Source organism: Botryllus schlosseri, chromosome 15 (assembly GCF_051294905.1).
Source record: "Botryllus schlosseri isolate E-star chromosome 15, Bs_hap1, whole genome shotgun sequence".
In the NCBI taxonomy this organism is placed as follows: domain Eukaryota; kingdom Metazoa; phylum Chordata; class Ascidiacea; order Stolidobranchia; family Styelidae; genus Botryllus; species Botryllus schlosseri.
This window is the reverse complement of record NC_137250.1, coordinates 14,992,319-15,019,443: the sequence shown is the minus strand read 5'-3', so window position 1 is coordinate 15,019,443 and position 27,125 is coordinate 14,992,319. Positions and strand designations below refer to the sequence as shown.

The following is a 27,125-nucleotide window of genomic DNA, read 5'->3' as shown; positions in this document are numbered from 1 at the left end:
CACAGAATCGAATTAATTAGATTGCAAGCGATTAAAAAAGGAACAACTATATATGTCCGAAAAGTAGATATGTCGCAATGAAGACAAAACAACGACAATAATTCTGAAATAAATACCACAGAGATGAGGAATACCCCACAATGCCAGGGCTAGCCTCGTTCCCTGACCGAAGGATATATTATGGCAACGATGCGATGCTATTTGAAGCGGTTGAGCGGGCTCAAGTTTATGTTACTACGTGACGTCATTCTATGCATGATTATTCATTTAGCGAAGAAAGAATTATTCTATTTGCTACATTCACGTGCACGAACAAATTTAAATGCGTTTTTACAACATGCTATGCTTTTGTATAAGTATCCTCTAGCTCAATAAGTATCCTTCGCAGGTAGGAATAACTTCGTTTTTGTTGCTATTGTAGAACGAAGTCAATGTTTGATTTAACCATATTTTATACATTATTTTTATTATTTGTATGACTTTTACCGTAGGAAAAATGAGATAAAAATAAATGAACGTATTCCGAATGTGAAATTCCGGTATGCACTCACCCATAAAATCATGAAATGAACGCCCTCAGCTGGCGAAAAAAACGAGAAAGGACTTCTAAAGTTGATAATGATACGAGGATCCTGTTGTTTGTGTGTGCGTTCCTAGCAAAACGGAAATTAAGGCCGCTCAAGCCCATGTATAATAATTTGTTATGACAGCATCGATTCATTTTTTGCAGGATACAATATGGGTGTCCAAATATTCCTATACTTTATATTCGTATTTTTATAACGTCTATAATCGTGACAAGGCTCTATACTATAGTCAAGTCATTACTCCCCAGTCACGACAGACAGTCGTCGATAGTCATCACCTTTGTAATATTAACCTAATTCAAGAGTATGGTAGCTTGATATTGTGCCTATTATAATTACATACATGATAATATATAGGACTTGGCAGCATGCTCTGTTGACTACAATGACTAGGACTAGTTAATAGACCTATACACTAAAAGTATTGTGAGAATTTTGACACCTGGGTGGACTATTATGAGACTTACCTTGCTGGCCTGCTGTAGTAAATATGCCACCCTGACAGTGGAGTCTGGTCACCTATCACCTGGTCACCTACTCTTGATTCTGACACCAGACATTTTGAATACACCAAATCGAAATGAAAGTGCTCTGATTCTAGTCTTGTCTACTACTATACTACCACGAAACTCATACTACGAAGCATGTTATAATATTTCTGTTACTTGACTCCATCATGAGCAAATTCACTGAAACTCTGCAGTCTGTGTAAGGCTGAAGGCGTTTTCATAGTACTTGCTTTACTATCGTCCAATGAAGACAATTTTTGCTGTGATATAGAGGTTTGCGGAAGTCTCCATTATTAGCACAGTATGATATAGTCGAAAATTTACCATCAATTGTATGTAGGCCTACATTGGTTTCCACATGTTCTGTAAAAGTTTGTGTTTCTTTCACAGGTTGACAATATTGTTGACAAGAATACGAGTGTCGTATTCGTGTACATTGTGATCGCAGCGTAGCTGCAAGAATTTCATGTCATGGATCAATTTTTATCTCAAATAGGAGGCCAAGATGATTTAGTGCACCATGATCTACAATTTCAGGTATGCAATTGGAAATGATCAGAATTCTTCTGTTAGAGTTTGAAGCCTCCCCTTGTCGTATCACCCCTTTCAATCGCATGTGTCAATCATATAGAGAGTGGCCAATGTAAAATCCTATATTGGCATGGCATGGTAATAGTGCCGTATGACTGGTCATGACTTTTGGACCGAGTGAGGACTCAAAATCACAGTGTGAGTGGCTCTAATGTTCTTAATCGATTACTTGTTTAAAAAACTAGGCCTATGGACTCTATCAAGGACAAAAATCAACTACCTCCTTTCCTTCTCCTTTCTTATCTTTAATTTTCCATATACCACCGTTGTTTTCAATTCGTGATCTTTTGATGTTTCTAAGTTTTCATCTCCAATGATTTTGTTTAGGTTTATAAAATGCTTTTTATAAATTCTTGACCTTGTCAGGATATGGTGTCAAAATGAAAATCACCCTTTCACTTCTTTAATGAACTGGTCATGTAAAATTGTTCGGATATGTCTGGTGGGCCGACAAATATGACATATGAAGCTAATATAGTATATGTGTACAAATCAGTTATCACAGATGTAATTAAAAATGAAAGGCATAGATGTCATATAAAGGTCTTGTGGGTCACATATCATTTGCCGTGTTTTGAGTTTATTTTGTTATTATAAATTATTTATCAACAGACCAATACGGTGCACAATGATGGATTATTGGATCGTCCTACGTCGCTTTTTGGTGACGACAATACTGACGGTGAAGAATTCGGGAATCGCATGAATTGTAAGTGCATTTCATTCCATTAATTTTATTCGGTGCATGTGCTCATGTGCTACAGCACTTGCAACTCCGCCATTGCTTGCTTATACATTGTGCCTTGGTTGATATAAAGTTGAAGACCAATAAATCTAAATTTGCCTAGATAATAATTTATACAACCAATCGCCCACGTTATTTGTGTTAAGTGTAACTCGATGAAAATATGAAGAGTACATGCTATTTGTATCATGGAGTCCAAAATGCAGGTAATGTAGGTAATGTAGGGGAGAGTGGGTAGGTATGGGCCACCAAATCTTACAAAGCTATAACTTGGTCAAACTTGGTCTACTATTCCTAAATTTCGGTATGTACGATCATTAGTTATATGGCTAACTATTACTGGTAGAATTAAGCTAAAATACCCATGTATTTGGAAGTGACATCACATTTTGCAACAATACATCATTTTTATTAACAAAAAATAGGCTGCGAGGTATGGGCCGGGGGGTGGTGAGGTATGGGCCGCTGTCTGTATTGAATCAATAAATGCCATTCATATCCTACAAACCTCAACTCTTGTCACAGTTACCAACAGTTTGTATATACTGATATAAAGCTGGGCTAGAAGTGGACAATTCGTATGTTTCAATTCCCGTATTGATCGTAAGCCATAATGCATACCGAAACAAGATATCTAAAAATATGTAACATGAAAATCACTATCAAATCATGCTTCTTTCGCCTCAACTACCCCATCAAATCCAAATGTCACAGCTCTATCTCTTATTTAAATGGGAGTGACAAACCATGATACATATTTGAGCATATGATGACATACTGTGCTAACAAACTTTATTCTTCTTCATTAAAGACAGTATTGGAAAACGATTTTGAAATCTTTTTCATGTGAGACTCATCCCCTGTTTTTCTATATACCTGTTTAATGTAGCTGTACCAGTTTTCTACTGACGGCATGCTTCTCTTTTTGATACCTCCCACGCTTCAACGTTTCATATTGCCAAGCTCAGATCTGATTCTGAAAACTGGCCTTTTTATGGGTTTCATGATTTACTTTCAAGTGATTGTATATGGGAGGGATAAGACCAACACCTTCTGTATTCTAGAGATAAATATATTTAATAGGATCAATCAAATATTGATTTCAGGTATATGTTATGCTGCCCCATACCCCAGCCTATTGAGGTATGGGCCGGCCCATACCCCAATCTGCTAAAAGGCCCATACCTCAAACACTCCATCTTGGGGATTCTTACCATAATTTCAAGATCCGAGAGATTGACAAAGCATTAAAACTATACTCAATAGATAGCATATTTCTATAGCTTTCACATCATAAATAAGTGTAATCCAAACATGCACATATGTGGACTCAAACCCAAATTCCCTATTTTCAAATAAATTTACTTTAGACCGCAAAAATTATAGATCTCTAGCTGAGTCAAAAACTCCGCTGGCCTCATGGCTGTGAGTAACATGGGTGAGTCTGGAGCCTTTTTCTAACAATCACACAGCTTGACAAGCAAATGTGATGTCACAGTCACCAGATATGGCAGTGGCCCACACCTCAACAGTGGCCCATACCTACCCACTCTCCCCTAATTCCTACTCTCCAGGACTTGGTGTTTTAATCCATTTATGTCAATAATAGGGGCACCAGTAGCCTACCAATCTATGATAGGGAATTGGCTGGTATCAAGGTGACTAGTAAATTACAACTATGACGTTTGACAACTGCCATAAATCTGAACATGCAACCTGTTTGCCTACAACTGCAAACATTTCAAAAATCTGATTAATTACGTTTGTGTTTAACCAAAAGGCTTATATATCACATTCATTAGACATAATAATAACCCAATATTTGTAGATGTTAACCTGTTTCTGCTCTGGTAGAAATGAAATCATTTTTACCTGCTACCTACTTTCGTTTTGTTGTAAAAAGTTTAGTCAGTGACGCCTGGCAAAGAGTTTTTTTCACTTGAACTCGAACATAATAGTCCTCACTCGCATTACATACCTGTGATGGATTATGTTGTGAAGTGCTTGGGGCAAAATTATATTTTCTATCTGCTGCATTTCATTACAATTGTACGAGACATCAGTTGTGGTGCTAGGTTCTGTCGAAGCTTGATTTTTTTTAATGTAGTAGTTAGTGGTTCATATGATATGTGTTTCATTGCTCCTTTAATACAACTGATAGAAGAGTGTACAGTACACTGCTGCATTGCAAGTGAATTCAACATTCTTTTGCACATTAACTGTAGTCTGCAGAGCTAGCATATTTGTAGCTAGCATGCTTGTTTCATTCTCATCGCTCAGTATTCTGTTTATTTGTATTTGAAGTTACAGTCTATCAAATGCAGGTAGGCCTAGTCATTAGAATGAAGTATGTTCTTGGAAGATAGTTTGCCATATTTACCTGATGGTGATTTGTAAACATTTGTTCTTGGCAGAGATATTTGTGTAGAGTTATGAGAATCAAGTACAGACAACATGAGTGGTTATTACTTCTTGTAAAAGATTTTAAATCCATTCACAAACAATTCATCTCAAGAACCGAGTCAGTTAGATTTGTAGTTGGATATTAATGCGTTTGCCATATGGAATTTCTTTTGAACCTGTTACTTCCGACACTGTACAGCTTAATGTTGCGCCACCCTGACTGTGTTTGTAAATTGATACCGCTTTGTATCTTTGCAAAGTATCCACTGTTGTCTCAATTAAATCTGAATCTTATCAGGTTGCGACTGTGTCTGTAAAGATTTCAACATTAAGATATAATGTATTACTATTGCAAAGTATTTGAACATTTCAAGCTTACACAAAAGAGATTGATATGATGTCATAAAGCCTGTTTCTTTCATAGTGTCACTTAACGTTTCTCCTTACTTCGAGCCATCGCTCCGTTCCTCATGTTAGCGGTCTGTCTCTTGATAAGAGTGTAAAAAATGTGTGAATATGACTGGTAAAATATGGCCGATTGAAACTGTCATTCTGTATTTGTGAGGTTTGCCCCAAATGCCCTGCCCATTAAACGATTAGACTAGAGTGGCCTCAAGTCCTTTATTTTGTGTACATTGTATAATTTTATGATGTGTGCCGAATTCTTTCTCCTGCCTTTTGCTTATGGGTAGATCCTGATTTAATTGGTTTGCTAAATATGAGACAGGTCATGTTATTGCCCAAGGCAGGGGCTGTTTATGACTGTTGCAGAATCTCATAGACTCGCCGGCCATGATTTTGTTGCGACAATACCTCCGTCTTCATATTTGTACTTATGTATATTATTGATAGTTTTAACAAATAGTAATAGATATGTTAGACACGCTAAGTTCAAGTATGATCAATGGGCGAAATCTAGTTTCTAATTGCCTTTTTCAATTGTTATCAAGTGTGGAGTAGTATAATAAAAATATGGTATATTACACTCGTTTTTTAAAATGATCATTCTGAATTATTGTAACCGTAACGAAAGGCTTTTTAGTGACAATTTTCTTCTCAGTGGAGTCTTATGTAAGCCCAAGCTTGATTTTGAAGTTGGAAGCATCATTTCTTAGACGCAGAATGATGACTACTCACTAAGAGTGCATAAATCATTTTCTGGGTTTGATAAGTTTGATTTTCCTTTGCAATAGCCGTACTTGTTCGAAACCTGATGTATGCTACTGTAGCTGTATTGCAGACAGACGAAATGCTCAGTAAGGTAACCAAATTACCACTCTAATTGTTCTAAGGGAACTTGCGATTATGCGGTAAGGTTGGATTGGCCCTAGTAAATAAAAATAATGTACATGTAGACATACAAGAGAGGCTGAGGACTACCAGTTAATGGCTATTGCACAGAATGCTGAAGGCTTCAAAATCATTTCCTGGTGCTTGTTGTTGGGGTTGCTGAATACCATGGCTGAATAAATCTTGTTCAATGTGTCGGCTTGGGTAATCCGTTCGCAGAGATACCAACTAAATGGGAGGCAGCCAGTTAATTTTTGTCTGTACCACCGAGAGGCTTAGATGATGGAGATGCAAAGCAACCGCAAGCTTATCAAGTCGGCACCACCATTTTTCCTGTCAACTATCATGGGGTGCTAAGCGCCAAGCGGGGAAGCCGTGGATGCTAGTTTTATGATCGGTCTTTTGTCTGACCTGCCCGGGGATCGAACCCGCACCCGTCCTACTGATCAAGAAGCTGGATGCCCTACCATCACCCTATCTCGTCGGCAAGCCAGGATGGTGAGAATATAGGGATTTGGTTAAAAGCTGTGACGAATTTTTCTTCATTTTTGCTGTTGATAATTGTGAAGATGAGACTAAGATCTGCTGCATACGCATGGCTGAAGATAGTTCTATTTTCAAAATCTATTCATCCACATGCAGTATAAGCCTGTACCTGGCATTTCATAATGCGAGACACACAGTGGTAGTAGTAGTAGTAGATATGATATATTTTCGCTTGATTTGAACGTGTGGAAATAATGAAGGTGGATCTACAACATTCCATTCAGTGAGTGACATTGTTCAGAAGTGCTGCTAAAGAGTTATTGGATCCCGATTCCTGTTAACTGTGAGATCACAGGTGGAACTTTTGGTAGGTATTCCCAATGCCCATTGTCCAATGTCCATGCCCATGCCCGCAGTGAAGAACTTGATCAGTCCTGGAGTTAGATATTTATCACTTTACTGCTAGATCTATATAGTTGAACTTGAATTCAGAAATGGTTGGTGATAATAGAGGAGCATTCATGAACTTCGTCCATAACAACTAATATTTGGCTTGTGTATATAAATTTTCAATCATTTGCTACCTATCATCGGATAACAGAATGATGGAAGGGGAAGTCCTGCAGTTTCAGTGATGATTAGTGAGTCATCATATTTGACAGCGATAAGTGACATACTGAGCTGTAAACCAGTGCCTTTGACTAAGCTAAAAGACAAAGCCGTTCTCTGCTCGCTGCTAAAGTTCATAACCCGATCACTCTACTCTGCCAAAAACAGGGTTTTGCAGAGCGCCTTGTTAAAGTACAAGATTGCCTTTCGATTAGCTGGCACTGGTAGGTGGTAGCACTAGTCGTGTAATGTAATCTATCTTCAGTTTCGCAGTGATGCGTGCAATAACTATACCACGCACCGCAGGTTTTCACAACTGAAGATACACACGTGTCTTCATATCGGCGCTTTTAGCCAATAATTCAGACCAAAATGAGTCATTATACCTTCCATATTTCTGCAGAGAGGTTGGTTATCCGTAAATAGTGCAGATATCGCTCAGGTGCCCTCGTTGCACGGGAGAGGCTTGTCGCGATTGTTCTCCCGTTTCGAAAGTTTTGCTCTGTGCTTGGATGAGGAGGAAATAGCGGTATGGCAGAATTGCGCTGTCATCAAGATTAATGAGAATTATAAGTCTCGCTACATTTGAATCCGATTTGCTCGCGTGGCTATTGCGATTACATTAGTATTTGATGGATTTGGAGATAATGAGCGTGGAGTCAGCGGAGTGGCAAGCTATTTCATTTATCAAACCATCCTATTGATGCGCACCAAGACGCGATGCCAGAGATATTATCAAGTCAACGCGAACTTCTTTACCGTCTTGAGCACGGCTCGAATTTCTTCGTGGCAAAAAATTATGACGTAATTGTGCATTTCGCGACGTCCCCGAATAGCGGTTTCGAAGGCTTGGAACTCTGGCTTGCGTAATTTTTTTTGAAGATTCGACGTCACGCGATATCTGTGTAGCGCGTCTCTTGTAGTCGGACGCAGCAGCGTTCAAGAACAGTGCTTTCCGTTTATTGTAAATGAATAAATTCCTGTTTTTACTCGCGTATTTTACTATTATTAACATAATCATAGACGAGTACCTCTAGTCATGTCACTAGGTTTGTAAGTAAAATCTTACGCCACGATTATTTGCGATATGAGGGCCATGGTGTCTCGTGGAGTATAGCAGACTCTAGAAGCTAAATTTTTCGACCAAATCCTACTTTGGCTTCCTATACTCCCGCCACTTCCAAAACCAAAATGATTGCCGCAATTTCGTACTTCATTGTCGATTTATATGTGAAAGCTACCAATAGATCGGATTGACGATATTGTATCGTGATTAAGTCGTGATGGCTTGTATCTTCCAAGTCGCTGTATTGTTACCAGAACACCAGATGTGGTCAGTAGCGAAGCACTTCTACTCTTCCGGAATACTTATGTAGGCTTTGGGTACTTTCCTTTACATAAATAGTTATGAAATGAGATTGTGTCGGCTGCTATGCATGAGTAAGGAAAGGACGTAGTTTATTTTTGATGTTTTTGCGGCATATACACCGACTCATGATACCCATACGCACGATCTGTGCATATGCATACCATGAGTGCATGATGTACATATGCCGCTGGACAAGGAACAAGGAAGGTGCAGATATAGCCTTTTACGGCTTTCCAAGTCTTGCACCACCCATCCATGCTATCCCGGTAATGCATGAGCGCCAAGCGGGGAAGTCAAGGATGTTACTACTAATCAGGTCTTTGTGCTGAACCACGACCTACCGATCAAGAAGACGGACGCTTAACCATTACGCTATCTTGTGTAAATTACTTCTACTTAGAAAGAAATTCTTGGAGGTACACAGCTTCAATATACCATCAAAAAGCATATTCATATCGAAATGAACCCGAATATTGTCGCTGACACTCGGCAGGGGTGATCGTCCGCAACTGGTAGAGAATTAGAAAGAGAGCATTGTATACCAACAATCGTATCACCAAATGTGACGTCACCGGCGTGGAATTTAGAATGAAGGCGGCGAAGAGATCGCATAAGCTTGATGTATACTTTTAGATGGTACACGAACACAAAGTCGGTCGGCATGTTTTGATAAAAGTCGACTCCAACTCGAATTTTCAGTATTTTTTAGGGAAGATCTAGGACTAGAATGTTAACTTTTTTGCTTACTCGGAAATCACTTGTATTTGAGTAGAAATTACTACGTTACTCTAACTCACGTTCCTGTTTTAGGCCAATGCAATGTGTCTGTTACTTAGGCTTACCATATTTTGGAAATCTAAAAAGAGGACACTTTTTCAGAAATTTGAGACTTGCAAAACCGGACAAGAATTCTGAAAAACCGGTGAATTTTTCCCACTTTGTTATCGGTTGACTAAAACAAAAAGGTCATCCTTTCCGCTCAGAGCTCAAAATAACGTTCTTCTCTCCACATTGCTAGGTGGATGACTAAAAAAAAAAAAAAAAAAAGGTCAACTTTTCGCTCAGAGCTAAAATCACCGTTTTTCCCTCCGAAATACCCGCCGTAGCGTCACTTCTGTGCTAATTTACGACATAGCACTCGCAATTTGCTCTAAATCTGACCTATATTTTCAAAAAAGAGGACAAAATCTCAAAAAAGAGGACAAAAGGGCGTCCTCCGAGGACACTTTCGAAAAAGTCAAAAAAGAGGACAAATCCTCTTGAAAGCGGACGTATGGTAATCCTACTGTTACACTTGTTACACATGTAATACTTGAATATGGCTTATGCGGTCGGCGGATATAAAACATTCTCTCACTTCCATTTCATACCAATTGTCGCTTGGTTTTCCGTGACGTCGAGGTTTTGCGTCACGCTCTATCGCGTTCCTGAGCAGCGCAACTGTTCATTAAGGAAATCTGGCGCTGACCGCGAATTACGCATTAGCACCTGCTCTTTTCCGGTACTAATGGCAGGTTGCTCGTGCCGTAAGTGTCTGCATTTTCTGTAAGCCACCGGTACGCTTGACCCGAGGCGTTGCGCGGACCGCGAGATCAGGGACACGCCTATGTAGGCTGGCGTCAATACATAATTGAGGCAACGGTCCGGGTATCATTAAAAAGCCGAAGCATGCGGCGAATTCGACACTTGTAATTAGCGACATAAAATTTGAAAATTCCTCACCGCCAAGTATTCCGATGCGTATAATTACGCGCGCTGGTGATACGTTAATGCTGAATGCGTTACTAGTCTAGCGTCAGTTTGCTGCATCGCGTCGTTGGCGAAACACATTTTTAGTGGTACATTCGTCGTGCTTTGATCGGCGAGTAGTGTTTATTTGAACCGTGTCAGCTAACTTTGCATAAAATACTGCATGCGTGTGTGAAAGAATGCCTTTGACGTTGCAGGGTAGGTGCTAACGACTATGTTCACTACGCAAAGGTAGCGTACAGGGTCATGTCGTTGCTGGAGTAGTGAGCCGCAGCAGCAGTTGAAAGCTGCGAAGCTTGCGGAAGCCAGAATTTTGTGGATTGCTATTTGCCAGCTTACGTCCGAGATAGCTCAGCGAAATTGTTCGATTAATCACCTGATTTTTCAGCAAGTTTACCGCCTGGCGCGTTAATTGCAACGGTACGTCATTGCCGGTGTGTAATTGAGGCTAAATGTGTCGAGTGATGCAATGTCAGCTTTTGATCTATCGGTGCCAAGCGAATCCGTTGTGTCGTATCGCGCGATCGAGATATTTATTGTCGAATTGCGTCGCGTACCATGAAATATCTATAAATAACGCAAGGCTGCCTGCCGCTATATCCTACAAGTAGGCCGTACTGTAAAGTGGCATGAATACCGAAGTAGATCGAGTGACTCCCAGAGTAAACCCACCAAGCCGAGAGACATTACGGTTTACTCCATCATTCCCGTTCCATTTTTATCATAACTCTCTTCGCAAATTCGTCGAACAAAAAACCTCTTGGATATTATTAGCTGTGGACTTGTTACGTTCTTGCTGTGCCTAGAGTTGTGTTATCGTTGTCGCATAGTCTTTGAACAATGTGGCGACTCGCAGTCCACGAATGTGTGTGCAACGGTGCGTATGGTAACTAACTTGAGAAGCGGCTGGTAATGAGCTGGCTGAATCCTTTTATTCAATGATTATCAAAGAAGAGTCGCCTAGAAATATTCTGCGCGTTCCTGGGTGACACGGCGTTATATTATAATGGCACAAGATTTACTTCAGGTATAATTGCAGGTTTAGATGCTGGACAAACGACACTCTTTCGTTTTTCCTGTCTGACTTGCGTCACGCTGGATTAAATTCAGTCACGTGCTCGTGGCTTACTACGGCGGCTTTAGTCGCCGGAAGTTATTGTCCGCAAGACATCTCGGGCAGGGTTGTGCAACGTGCGGGACCTGCGCGAAATGGGTTTCTAATTTGGGCATAGCCAGGATTTAGGATAGTGTGGTACGTTCAAACCAAGCCTTGGTGGGCTAAGAGAATGGACAGTAGGGCTCTTCAAAAATGACTTTTTTTCTCAAATCGTACTGGCTACTTGATAAAGTTGTTCGGTTACCTAATTTAAGGCTACACACAAAATTTGGTTCAATTCCAGCCAGTAACCGCTTTTCTACAAGAGAAAAAAGTTTCTATTTATTATCTAAAAATGAATAATAAAAAATTTGAAAATTTTCTGTTCACCCCATGAAAGTGTTGGGCTGTCCATAGAAACCATGCTCCCCAAATTTGGTTCAATTCCAACCAGTGGGAGCGGAGTTATTGCCGTCGAAAAATTTGGATTTGAATAAAATAGTATTTACGGTGAGCACAACTATAATAAATAAACAAAGAATCGGCCACCGTAAATACTATTTTATTCAAATCCAAATTCTTCGACGGCAATAACTCCGCTTCCACTGGTTGGAATTGAACCATATTTGGGGAGCATCGTTTCTATAGACAGCCCAACACTTTCATGGGGTGAACAGAAAATTTTCAAATTTTTCATCATTTAGTTTTATATAATAAATATAAACTTTCTTTTCCTGTAGCAAAGCGGTTACTAGCTGGGATTGAACCAAATTTTGTGTGTAGGCTTGAATTAGGTAACCTAACAATTTTATCAAGTAACCAGTACGATTTGAGAAAAAAGTCATTTTTGAAGAGCGCTAATGGACAGAAACACTAAAATCATATAAATATGCCTATGCTGATCTCGCGTATGGATGTATATGACAATTTCTTTTTTATTTTCCTTCACATATTCACAACTTTTCTGTGTCCGATATATAACTTTGCGGATAAGTCTCGCCGTTATCGTTACTAATCCTAAATGAGATGGTGGGCCTTGCAACTACTCGAAACCCTGTGACATCTGGATCGCTTTTCAAAAAGGTTGCGTGCCCCTCAGCAGGGGCTCTTTGATTCTGCAAAGATGCATGTTATCGATTGATGGTAAAAGTGGACCGCGTCCAATGCTCTCGCAGACAGAATCATGCATGGCGATCAAGCACGCAGACATCGAAACGCCGGATATATGTGACGTTGTTAATCTGGTCGGTAGCCAGTCAGCCGTTCGAGACTCGGGTGCTATGCCTTGTCAGCCAGTTCGCAGCGCCACTGAGGCTTGTCTGGTTCTATTAGCACTAGGGCTGCGCTGGGCACATCGATTCGTTTTGTTTGAATGCTCAACCAGAGTATTCATTGTAATATTCGAACCGAGTAATGAGTGTCTATTTTTTTTATTTTTTTTAACGAAAATATACGCCTTTATCAACTAAAAAGATAATTTCAATACATTGCAATATTTCCACCTTCCGAGTTGCGGAACCTCGGCTAGTCATATTGCAGCAACGAAAAACATATTGCACAAGGATATGCTGATGCTGACGGAACGACAATTCTGTCATGTAGTGATTATATCGGACGACATGTAACTGGCATCATTTTTCCCGTGGTCGCAAAATATTTACATGTATGAACCGTTGAAGTTATTATCTTTGTTAAGACGTCAGATGTGGTTCTCGATTACTCAACTTAATACTGTGTTAGACTGTTAGGAATCGGAATCGCCCAGGTGCTCTATTTTGCTCAGCTTTAATTTGCAGTTATACCTGGGCGTGCGCGTCGGTATGGGGTCGCGAATAGGCAAAATGGAGGTGTGGCAAACAAGTTGCCAACAGTTTTTATCAACATGTCGCAACATATGTAATAGTGGTTGGTTTTGTCATGTTCGATGATCTTTGTTGCGTCGTTTATTTTTGCTATACCTCCGCGTGGTGCGTGGATATGGCAACAATATCTGACCCTACTGGTAAAGAGATCGAGAATCTCTTAGCTGGTACCGGTAGTGCCACTTGGTATCAGCAGGGCGACATATAGAAATCAGGTTATTTAACTCCTAGTCTGAAATTGGTGTCCCGAGTATTTTCTGTAATATCCGTCATAAACTCATAAATACTCCCGTAAATGGATTGGTATAAAAAAACATTTGGCAATTTCGTTTTGTGCCCGAATACTCTGGATTTGTGTGAAATGTTGCATTTGGACAGCCGAAAAATGCGCTGCAGAAACAGTTTCTACAGACGACCCTGTCTTCAAGTCGTCACTAGGCACAAATGGTGTTCGCATGATCGACTGTCGCTTTGTTGAATGCGATTTAGATGCTGTGATAAGGGTACGAGGATTCGAAGATTGAATGGAAATTATTCGTTACGAAATAAGTCGCGGAACGAATATGTGCCCATGCCTAATTGTCCGAGTTTTGGTCGCAAGCCCCTCATGCTGCTTATTAGAAGAAGAAAACAGTAATATTATACTGTGCCCCCTGTCCAACGGTGCTTGTAACGTATGCCAGAGGAAGGCCCAAATGTTTTCATCTTTTGGTCCACACGCGGAAATGAAAGCATGTAGGAAAGTTGACGAAGAGCAATTAGTCATTATGCGCATTGACAACTGTGATACAAGGATATTACACGTAGTGTATGACGCTGGATCGACCCTGAATAAACATTCATGTGAGGCAAAGCGTAACTTGGAATTTTCCTCGTTAGCCTGCTTGACCCCAGTCACGCCGCGTGACGTTTTCGCACGCATGACGTAGCAGAAGTCGCCTCTCGGTCGATGACGTGGCATTAGCCATAGCCTGCCGGTGTCGGATTCCAGGTAATTGAAAGATTTGCGCAGGGTGCAATTGTCGTTTGAATTACGATTCGCTGTCGTTTTGGGCGTGTTGCCTTACGAGAGTCACGCGGGTCCGGCGGTTGGTTGACTGTCTCCGAGGCATTTGGTGCGAATTAGGATTAAAGCGGTCTGAGTAATATGAAATTGCACGTTTTTTCTGATGCGTCTGTTACGAACGCTGATGTGTTGCGTTTACGTTAGGGCTGGTCGAAAGCCCAACGCCAAAACATTGTGTGGTTGGAAAAGCTCGAATATGTGCCCTTTAGCGACCGTAAAGAAAATGATACCATGTACACAGCACATCAAAGATAATTTGATATTTTTCGACCATACCTATTTCATTGCGCTCTGTGAGAATGTGGCGGATTGGTCGCTACTTGAACGGAAATGTCGTTTCCACTAAGATGCGTCGCTTTGAGTTATACATGTTTTTAATGCTGTGCTACAACATATTTAGATTCAAAGGCTTCCGCGAAGGAAAGAAACTATCAAAACTAAAATTATCGTTGATAGTGATGTAGCTCTTACTGCCAAGGGCCGTGTAATTTCAGAACTCGAACATAATAGTCACCCACTACGAGATTCGAAGCTTGAAAAATCGGAAAATTCCATCGTTTTTTTGCCGCTCGTATTTTGTGTGTGGTATTGGTACTTGTCGCACATTACCGCCGATCGTTCTTCAGAGCAAAACTGAACCAATGTGGTTTACTTCCTAAATTTCGTTCGCGACATATTTAACGAACATTATTGCGAACCTGTCGACCGTGCACTAGTATTTATAGGTGTGGAATTGAATTGAACAATACCTGTGTATCGCAATGTAGACCGGTACTACGTACAATTTATTCATGATTATGACATTTCGGGGATCTTGAACTTACTGAGGACTAAGCGAAATTTTTTTTTTATCGTGAATCAGCTGGAATTGAGTTTACCCTGAATTTAAATATCAATTGGACAATCTATGAGTCTTAAACTATTGTGTAAGCCTTGTTTTTGAAACACATGATATTGACACTTCAACGTGACTTACTCATGAATCTGAGCATCGTTTCACCTCCCAGCTCTCGTGTATTTTATCGTTTTCGCTGCTAAATTCACGACATACGGCGGCAGGCGTGGGTTGCTATGTCCTGTCGCCAGAGGCGACAAGGCGCCGCATTCGGCTCGCGTTTTTTCCCGCAATCCTTCGCAAGCCAGTGTTTTTCTTATGCGCCTCGTATGGAAAATGTGATAAATGATTATTCGAGTGCTTGTGCAAGTGAACGTCAAAACACATCTGATTAATGGTGTTCGTCCTATGATCGTATTACAACAAGCGAGCCCATGACGACTTTCTTGCGGTATGTGATGCGCTGTCGTCATTCGTGGACACATCACATCACATCGGAAACTGGTGGTCGTCGCATCATAAGAATTAGGCCGTTTTAACTAGGGAATTCGCATACATATTTTGCGCTCCTGCGCATGTTGTCAACCCGGAAGTGATATGCTCGACGCTAAACTTTCGCATATGTCGGACATTTCCTTTACCGGTGCGTCACGGTCGTTACACTGTCAGTATGTGACGTCATAATAGTAATCAATCTGAAGCGAAGGCTAGAGTTGTCGATATGTGCTTTATTAATAACGTTACGACAACGTGACGCGGATTTTACTCACTATAAAATTTCGTTTTATATCTCTTATTTAGCATTGTTTGAATTTTCAACAAACCGCCAAAAAGCATGGAAGGTTAGATTTGACACCCCCGTGCTGTCTTCCGATTTTAGCCCTGCCAGAACAGCGCCATACAGCACGTATTCCCAGAAAAGCAGATTTCTACGCCCAGCTGATGCGCTCACCCGTCAGCGGTTCAGCGAAGGCTTCCCAGTCCCAGGGGAAGATATTTACTGTTTGTTTATGCTAAAGTGCCGCCGGAGTTGTGCGCTGTCAGATGCGCAATGCGCAGTCGTGTAGCGCAGGCTTTATGTCGGCACTTACATAATGTGAACCTTGCGCGATTCTGCCTTAGCTCATTCTTCTCGAGTCTCGATTTCGTCTTGACTTGACCTCCTAGCCTCGGAGGCTAGGTGTAGCGGATTAAGTCCTCCCGTCTTAAAGCTGCCTTTCTCTTTACTTTTCGCAAGACCTATCGCTGCCTACAGATATGCACCCTCGAGCGGTGATAAGAGACGAGGCGGAATGTGACCCAGAGGAGAATAAGTACGAAGATATTAAACGAGGTTAGGCGCGCACGAGTGGTTTGCGGTTGTGATTTTGACGTGTACATTATAGGGTAGGACGCTGCATACCGGCAGAGACGGGGTTTGGACAAATTTTATCAGTAGCGAAGTACTGCTCTTTCGGAGTACGGTACTCGACTTTGTTTTGTCTGCTTCCAATACGCACTCAAGTGGTGATGTTATTAGGCTTCCTCCATTTCCACTTGAACAGTTTTTTTCGCAAAATTACTCGCTATTATATTTTACACTTTACCTTAGGTAAAGTATTGAGTAGTTTTATGATAAGTCTGCTTCACATTATTAGTGAAATTGTCATGTATCACGGTAACTGTATTATTTTCGAAGATTGTGGTTCCTTGTAGTGACGTTAATTAGCTTGCACTTTCGAAAATAGCCACCTTCGATTGAGCCAGCTGTTCCCAACCTTTTTCGACTAATCCCCCCTTATCAATCTCGACACAAATTTTCGCTCCCCCCCCCCATGTTTCCGGATCCGAAAGAGGACATATAATCACGCAGTTTATTCACGCGAGTCTGATCGCTGGTGAATATTTCGCGTCTACTTTCCGTTGATTTAGCCCTTTTTCGCGTCATATGCAGAAAAAGCGGTCTTCACGTGCATTTTCGCCCCGAGGCGCCCCTTTGGTATTTTCGCCCCCTTGTTTCTCAAAATCGCTCACTGGGGGTGATATCGCCGACGTTGGGAACCACTGGATTATACACTAAGTGTGCGACCCCGCGACCAAATCTACTCTTTGAATAGACGACATACCTTTCATTTGCTATTTCCACTGAAAGTAGTTTTGACATGACTAGAAAATTCATCGTTGATTTTTCATTGCTCATCTCTGCTAGGCAACGCGGCGCCCATGCACATTTCGATCGATGCATCTGCAATCTGCATGATATACGAGTGTTTGCTGGCATGTTTGTACGCGAATGCCGCCCGATATCAAACTTAAACCGACGACGCTCGCATCATTACTGCATTCAATCACGTTTTGAGAATTTCGTTTATCACCCGCAGTGTATTTGATGGGTTTGGTACGTCTGTGAGGGCTCGTCTCATTTTGTGTCTTCAGTCGTTTAACTGGAATAGATAGGATGTAAATTGGGCGACTCATACTTTTTTCGGCGAATGGCCCCGCACGCGCACCCGCTTCCACGCTAGTGATTTATTTTGGATGATGACGAAACACTGACGATGCTCATTACTCGCCACGTGAGAACAGCCGTTTTACTAAAGAATTGTAGTAGAATAGCGTCTCTTTTTGATCGAGGCATATTGAGCATACCAGGAACGGGATGTTACTAACTCTCCCATTGTGTTGTTGTGGTGTGTTCACGGAAGTTAGCAGTTCCATGGCTTGCGTGTTATACCCAATACCCATCTAAGCATCAGTGAACTAATCTCCGTGTCTTGATTTCTTGGTTTTCAACTTGGGTACGTTTCATGTCTGATGCCTCTATCTGCTTATTAATGAAGCACTTGAAACCGCTATCTGTGAACTTTCTAGGCTTGAATTGCACAATGCACACTGCACAAAGATTGAACTGTCGGCTCGCAGATACGTTACCCAAATCTATGCCGTGATCGCCGAAAGAGTTTTGCAATCAAGCAGCAAATGACGTAACTATGAAAAAAGGTTATCGCTAATTAAAATCACAAATAGTAGAGCTAACAAGCATCCATTAGCGACGGATGGCGTCAGTGCTAGTTACGATAGGTATGGTAGCTCATTTATACCCTGAAACAGTGGTCCCCGAAGTCCGGTCTAAATATACCAAATATATTAAAATTTCATATAACAATTTCAAAATATAAGATAAAACACCGAATTTAATATTAATTGTGAAATTTGGAACGTATCTTTCTGCATCGTGTCTTACTGTATAGAGTTCGTCGTCTACCTCGGTCTTAGCGCGCGCAGAATGTATTGTAGCAAATTGTTCGAAAGTAGACTATAATTCCTTCAATACTTGATATATTTGAAAGCTCGCAGGATGTTTTGAACAAAATTTATTAAATTTCGTCTTTACATAGTATATGTTTTATAAGTTACTAGTCCCCAAAGTGTGAAGGTTGAGAACTGCTGCCTTTAAACAAGAAATTTTACCTACAAAATAAGAAAACTCTTCTAATTGAATTTATGTCGCATTTTGATTTCAGCAGAAAACAACGCCTTCCTCGGTGGATATACAATGCATGTTATTTATATCATCGAAAATGTAGGTCCGTTTCAACTTTGACCGACAACGCCTCGCAGTGTTAAGATATTCGTCGCGATGTGCTGCGCCGCCATTGTAAACAACAAGTGTTTGTTGATGCTTTCGTGACCCGTAAAGCTAACTTTACGATGGTATTTTAAATTTTGCTCTCGAATTTGACTGACACGGTATAATGGACCAGAAAATAGTAAATAGTGGTAAATGTATCGTACTCCTCCAATTAAATCGGAAATTCGAACAAAAACCCGGTAAAACTGGACCCCGATGCGTCCCGAACTTAACACCAAGAACTTCACAATGATTACCGTGCCGCATTATTTACCATCCTACCGTCGATATTGCCAGTAACGATTATTGAGCAGTGTCATTTTGAGCCCTTGACATCCCCATATATATTTTACGGAAACGCAGCTTCTTAACGTATACTTGACCGGAGGAAGTTAGATACCGCGCGCGGCCCTTGAGACAAACAGTCAAGAATGTCGAGTGTGATACCGGAAATATGATGTAGCGAGTTAGTCGGAACACGATGTAGCGTAAATTGCAATTATCTCACCTAAGCAGACAGGATTAGCTGTGCGTTGGCATGTTTAATGTGTGTAATGTCTGGAAAACTTTCTCAGCCTGGCGAACCTGGCTAATATCAGCCATTCGGTATGATTAGGTTTATGGGTGTGCAATACACACTGTGTATTGATTTTTAGGCGTGGTGCCATAGATTTTCGGTGTTTATTCACGTGTTGATAAAATTCACAGACACAACCAGTTTCAAGTTAGCGGGCTACGCTACAGTTAGGTTGGGCGCACAAAACTTTAACATCACGATGTTCCTAATGTAAAACTGAAGTGGTGCCTTCCGCCTCGCTATAGTGCAGATTTCAAATTGAAATATTGCAGCTGCAGTCACATGCATGTGTGCTCTGATTCCATAATCGAAAGCGAAGCGATTCAATTTCATCTGTCACCCGAGTGAAAATACAGATTTGTTGAAACCCCGCATGTCCGGATCCGGATAAAAAGTCTTCATATTCAAATCTTTGAAAATTCAATTGAAACTCAACTCGGACAGCCGCATTACACTTGATTCGGTACTGATTGGCTGGGACCCTGGGATTAACCAAGGATATTATCTAACGGGCAGATTAAATTGAACTGATTTTATACGCGAGTGCGATTATTATGACGGGAACAATACAGCTGGGACCGTCGCAATGCAGTCATCCGCCGCGCATCCGGTAAAATACCGCGTTTTGATGTAGTTTCTGTGTAGATTTGCCGATATCGTTACTATGAATTTCGCATGGTGTATTTTGATATTGATAGATTTCACGCAACAGTCTGTGTTCGCTGTGATTTATAATGTAATTTGCTGCCCACGCCGTTGCGGGTGGTCCTTCTTCGATATGTTCGAATTATAAGGCCGCTTTCTCCCATCCATTAACTTGTAATCGGAGCCGAAAAAGTAACACTTGTCTTGAGGCTATGTACCCCGAACCCATCAGCAGGTTTAGAAACGTACGCGTAGTAGTTTGTAGCAGAAGGAATAACTAATTATCCGTGGAGAGATATAATATGATAATTTTCTGGCTGGTGATATTGTTCTCTAGCCCTTCCAGATGCACTTGGTATCCGTTTTGTAGGCGGCCGGTGTGGTATATTAGCAGCACTGTGGCCCGTGGTATCGTGAATTTGTGTAGGGCGAAGATGATCTTGAGTAGATCACGGAGACAAAATTCGATTTCGGTTTGACCGGCGCATCAATTCAAACCAGTAATTTCCCTCCTGGTTGAGATGTGACATTTGCAACCGCACCAACTATCCCGAATACCATCACGCCTTGCTCCACCGAGACGCTAATTGACTACGCGTTCCAGCCTTCCCGGTCATACTTTAAAATAGGCGTTACGTCATCACCGTGTGTACAGTAAGCGGGATGTGTGTTGCCACTTTTGCGAGAGTACCGTACCGCTTTCAAAAATTCGTCGCGGCGGTGTTACTGTAACGTGACCTTGACTCGAACTTCTGAACCAAAACCGTGATAGCGACGTGTCGTCACTTAGCTGGCATTCGTCGTGCATTGTAGTCTGCGTGATATGGAAGCGGTAATGGATCACGATCTGTGTAATGGACTTTAACGCGATTGGTTAATTTGAATTGGGCATGCGCCATAGCTCGGTTTGTGATGGAGGGTGTCGTAATGTGTGAGTCAATCTGTCGGTCAAATAGCAGAGACAGCATACATCGTCTGGATTAGGTATGCGCGCCGTACAGCATAAAGTGCCCGCTTGCTATGCGTTTGTCTTGACTATTTTCTGGCTTGGCATAAGGCTCGAATTTGGTATATCTTTCATGATTCGCCACCGAATGAATTTAATCTTAATGACACGGTATTTCTCTGACATCCTATTGCAAGAACGTATAAATTCCGTGCATAGAGATGCCTTAGAAATGTTGTGACACTTCTTGAAGTCATCACTATTGCAAAATAAAGAATATTTCGCTTAATAAAGTGATGTGAACATTGTCGCACAATGCTCTTGGCAAGAAAATGTAATGAAAAGCTGTGAAGTAATCACTAATCAGCTATAAAGCATCTTAGCTTTTTTCAGATATTATTCACACAATTGACATTATTCATCAATATTTCTGAATTTGGCATCATCTTGGGGCGATGGTGGCATGTTTTCATAATTTTAATCTGGCAACGCTATGACAAAAACCTTTATTGCCTGGTTTTATTAGTTATCTCTTACCTGATTAACTGACTCTACTCCAATGTAGTTTACAGTGTCCAAGCGCCAATACGCTTGCCGTGAAGCAGCCGTAGTTACAATCGTTCTGATGCGATGTTTCTATAAGCAGCTTCGATATCATTATTTAATCGTGTTGTCGCTTTTTGTGAATTGATTGTGCGCTCGTTTTTCATTGTTGTTCCGTATATTAATCTGCGATGAGGAAAGTAGCTTAAAATTGTCCCGGGGGACGCCGGAGGGCCAAGCGTAGGCAGGCGTCTCGAAGCCAATGAAATCGCGCGGCGGACGCCTTGTAACCTTGACTTTGCGGATGCGTCGCTTCAAAGGAAGGATAATACAGCGCGCTGTTGTTTTAAGGGTCTGCGGGTTGGTCTATTTTGGTGCGGGGTAGAAATATTTGTCGGCTTTCACGCGCGACCGCCGTGACCAAATCACGGCTTGGATTAAAGCGATTTTTGCTTTATCGTGAAGTTGAACGCAAGCTTATACCTTTGGACTGTCCCGTGTAATATTGAATGATCGGAAAACAATCCGTTACGTGATGTAGAATGACAGTCGGGTCTTACTCCAATGGCGAATGTCTTGATTTCATTAAACGATATTTACATTGTCAAGTAATGGATTAGGCGTGTTAGCACCGTGAAATTGGCTTGTCATGTTGCGTTGGACATGGTGTTGGGATTTACTCTTCGAGTGCGATGCGGCGTGACGGATAATTCCTGTCCTTATGAAGATTTCGAATAAGTCGGCACCGTATCGCGCTGCTGTGAGCGGTCATTCCACAGAATAGCGGCATATCGAACGATGAAATTATGTATCATATATTATGTACCAGTAGTAGATATGTCGGCAACCTTATTTCATCCAATTTGGGATCAAAACACCACGGGTAGATTTGTATTTTCAGGGGTGTGCCCTGACGTTGGATTTTCAATACTGCCACGTCATCAATGTAGCTTGCAAACAGTTTTATCAGTACCGTTTCCGACTAACCTATCAGCAATCGTATGGTCTGCAGAATAATGCAAATACACTCGCGCTCAAGTTGACGTTTGCCGTCGATAGGGGGAATTCAAAAACCTCGCCGAACATTGGGCGACTTTGTTTGCATTTCTTGTCTCATTATACACGGGCCGTTTCCTTTACGAGTGTGACGTAGCATGTCCCGCGCTGGAGAAAGCTGTATGCTAAGTACTGATAGCGGCTATATGCATAGCTGGGATGTACGCAAGACGAATAGCGTATATTCGTGGCAAGCAGGTCCCTATGAAAGCGACTGCATTTTGCGATCGGTCTTACTAAAAATAGAAGAATCCGTAATTGCAGTGTAAATTTGCTTAGTGGGTTGATCGTGACTGAGCCGTTTGCGGGGGTGCCGTAATGCCGATCTGTATTGCGGGATACGATGGCAAACGGAAGACGTGGGCGTTTTGCGTAACGCCGCAAATATCCTCAGATTGCCTACCATGCAGAGTTGGAAAACTTCTCCAAATAAGATTACAATTATAAGTAATAGCTACAAAGTATTTTCCAAATTATGTTATAGTTAGAATTACTGTATTCATAAAAACTTGGAAATTGGAATTAATTCTGATCGGAAATAAAATGGGAGCATAGGAACATTTCACGAATTAGATTAGGATTAGACTACCGCCAATTCGCTCTTTAATAATTGGCTAGTTGTCCAAGTCAGCTACCATTCGTCGGGCGGTGTTTGATTTGCAGAAGCGATCCAAGGAATCATTGTCGAAGTAGTAGTAGGACTAGTAGCCATTTCCAAGTAAGTAAAAAGTAAGCTTTTCTGCCCTTGTTTTGGGTAAAAACTGAAAACCGTTGACTGGAAGTGGCACAAGTAGGCAAAATCTGCTCGAATTCTTCGAAAAAGTCCAAGTGCTTCGTTACTGACCACCTCTGCGTCGAGACAACGCTTATCGGATTTATTTTCTAGTCAGGGTCCATTGACCTTGCGTCGTGCAGCAGTTATTAATAAAGTGCCCGTTGTCCGCAATCGGACATGTTGCGGATTCTAGAGATAGTTTTGGCTACAAAAGGGTTGCGGTTCCGGGCGTATACTCGGAAACTGTCATGCTTATTTAGACCTGCGTCAAATCGTGTTCGCATGGTCACAAACACTCTTAAAAGGTAAAAGTTATGTTTTGTGGACGACGGCAGACGGCGCCTAAACCATCACTGATGTTTTGGAACCGCGTTGCGTGATTGGAAGAAATGTAGATCCCATTTTAGCCGTGTAAGTTTCAGGGTTCGCTGGATATATATTTGAACATGAACAATGAACATGCGAGGATAGATTTCGGTCACGACTCTGTCGATGTATTAATGGATCGGTCGTAGTGTGCCGAATATGGTCCCCGGCTATATATGCGTATAAAATCAGCCTTTGCAACACGACGCCGAATTGGCTCATCCATTATTACGGCTGGGCAGAACCCTTTCAGTGCTCGAGTGGGGAGAGTCGATTTTGCCGAGTAACGAAAACATGCGCCTCTACACTCGAAGACGAATGTATTTTATCAAAGAAAAATATAGTTCCTACACTTCATTTCCACCGCTGGATTCTCGAAACCTCGGTTAGCGGTATCTCAGTATCTAAAAACATGTTCCATAAAACTAGGAATATTCATGGAACGACATTGCTGTCAAGTGGTGAACGGGCCTCACAAATGGCCAGAAAGCGCTTTGAAATAGTCATGGTTCGTAAACAGGTGAATTGTGTTGGATGACGTGTTACTGGAAACAGTTTCCTTGTAGCCCTGCATATTTTAATTTTTAAAGTCGTGATTACTGTCATGACGTCATAATAAATGATATTCGAATGCTTGACTCGACAAACCTATAATATGGCCTGTTTGAAGAGCTGGCCTACATGAAAAGGGTTTGTGCATGAGCACATTGACCAGCCGCCGAACGTCCCGAAAAGGGTTCAAGTCGCGTGTCCGTGTCATCTTTAAATCGCGGCATAGATGTTTGAAAACTTGTTTTATGTCCATCAGCGAAAGATTTCCAGGCTCTTCAATAGCAGTGTGGTACTTATCGCGTGGCCACTTCGGGGAATGGAAGTATATTCAAAATCAAGTAAACCTTTAAAAAGTGAGTTTCGCTAACGACATAATATCTAGTCTGGTGTGGGCAATGAACAATGAGCAATCTCTGAGTTTGAAGAGAATTTGGTTATTTCGTGAGCGACACGCCTGCAAATACGCCGCCTATGAGAATTGCTAGAATCCGTTCCGGTTCCTCTGTCATCAAGCGTTTTTTCCGCGTATTCCGAACGCGCTCGGAAAACGGCCGTGAGAACGTTATTTGAGATATTGCGTTCGCTCGTGCACTTTCTCGTTTCTGGTTTCGCCGCAAAGTGGAATTGCGCAGCCCGGCATTGTATGCGTTCGGGCCGTACGCCGTCGCAGCTGCCGGAGCAGTAGAACCTGGACAGGAGACAGCAAAACCTTCGCAGAGATTGACTTGTGCTACTTTTTAGTTCAGAAACGCGTCCAGAAGGCGTGGATTTGTTAGCAGAGGCGGCCAGTAACGAAGTACTTTAACTTTTTCGAAGTAATCGAGTATAGGTATTGCCTAGCTCCAGTTGTTTTGATTTTGGACTACTTTCAATTCTACTTGAGTGCAAACGCTTCTTAAGAATATCATTGACGATCCGCGCCAGGGGTGTCAAACTCAACTTGCGTCGCGGGTCAGACCAGTCAAATGGTTCCAATTTATTACTTCAAAATGTACGACCTTGCTTTTCGCTTGAATACCTTATTATCAGTAGGGCTGGGCAAAATCGAGTACCTGAGTGATTCGATTCTGAATCACGTAAAATGCTTCGAGTCGAGTATTCGAGTATCACTCATTATGATGTCACAACAGAATGTACTATGCCGAAGTTCAAATATCTACCTTTTATGCCACCACGCAGAACATAATGCCTGCTACCCGTCACATTAATTATACTTTGGTAATTTTTCGACCATACCGACTTCATTGCACTTCTTGACAATGTCGTGGAACGATCATGACTTCGGAAATGTGTTATTTCCAGTCACGATCGTAGCTTTGTACTATGTCTATTATGCTACGACACGGCCAATCAAGGTTTCAAGGCTTCCTCAGTGGAAAATATTATCAAAAATAGAATTCTCGTTAGTTAATTAACTTTCAGTCGCGAGGATCGTGTAATTTCAGTACTCGAAAAAATCGTCTTTTACTACTCGACTCGAATCATTAAAATTAATACTCGATTCAGATTCGAGTACTCGAATCATTGTGCCCAACCCTAATTATCAGTCCTGTGTTCATAATAGTATGTTACATTACATTATAGGGTCGTATTCACCAGCAACACATTTATTCGCAAACAACGAAATTTTAGCAAAAATTCGAAGTTTACTAGTTTGAATTCAACCGCTAAAACACTGACTCTAGCGACGGAATAAGTTGGCTAATGTCTATTTTCCCTTTGTTTCAGTCTTAATCCGGCGTGTTAACTCTGCGTATGCGTCATGAGGAATAGAAGAGATTTAACTGTAAACGCGGACGTTAGAATTTGGCTGATTATCATAAATCGTGTTTCGGGTTTCTCTGTGCGACCATTAATTATACTGTATTATAACTATTATATTGTCCATGCGACCTGCATATAACTTCTTCGTTTCGCGAATAACTACTTTTATCCTTATTTTTCCATAAAAATGGTTTAGTGTGCACTTTTTCAAGTTTTGGGAATTGGATTGGATGTCAATGTCACCAAGTTGTTCCTGGTGGTGTCTAGAGTGAAACCATAACACCCCTGTCGGATGAATATAATGTGGTCTATGATCTTAACATTTTCTTATGGAAAGTATTTTTCGCTATAATATATCTCAACATTTGTTAGAAATGTGCTGGATGATACAGGGATTTTTTCAATTTACTCAGAATTGCTTCGCGGGCCGTATGTTTGACACTCCTGATCTACGCGATCACTCGGTACTCGACAATGTAGACGCTTCTCATCCGTCTGGGTCGGTCACTGCGAAGCTTCTTAGCCTGAAGACTTGAAAGACTAAGGGATTTCCGATGTGAATTAGAGCTTGCGTTATTGCCCAGATTCCCTAACATGCGCCCCGCGTCGACTCCCCTGCGCAGTTTTGAGTGATCGCTTTCTATCCAGGATTGACGATTACCGCGCGGATGCTTGCGGATGACATGTCAAGACACATAGTTGCAATTCGATAATGTCCGACGGTGATATCGTGAAACCATGAAAATCGGATGAGAGATTAGAGAGAACCGGTACTTGGTTTTACCTGGGCTTTGTCTCCGATCCAAATTCAACGCTCTGAGACACTGTGGCGGTGCAAATTAGAGGTTGTTACGAATAAAATTCGATCGCGCCCCTTTGTGTCTGATCCGATTTGGTATAGCTAAGTCTGCGCGAACTCTTTGAACAGGATTTATTGGGCTTTGTAATGATGCGCTTTGAGCCTTTAAATGTTGGATAAATGTTTTATTGTTGAGGGTTGAAGTTTTGAAGCTTTCAACTGTAAGTGGGTTGTTAAAGCGCTGCTGTGGGAAACAGAATGTATTGTTACCGTTATCAGAGGCGGTCGAAGCTCT

The 27,125-nt window shown here is 41.4% G+C and overlaps 1 protein-coding gene and 1 long non-coding RNA gene across 2 annotated transcripts in view; both read left to right on the top strand.

The window, feature by feature from the left end:
• LOC145456912 (DNA excision repair protein ERCC-6-like) overlaps positions 1-27,125 on the top strand; it is a 110,082-nt gene that overhangs the window by 48,766 nt on the left and 34,191 nt on the right. The window lies entirely within an intron of this gene.
• On the top strand, positions 612-25,363 carry LOC145456928 (uncharacterized). The gene is made up of 3 exons (XR_013920738.1): positions 612-1,633; positions 2,300-2,396; positions 16,435-25,363. It is a non-coding gene; the product is annotated as an uncharacterized LOC145456928 (long non-coding RNA).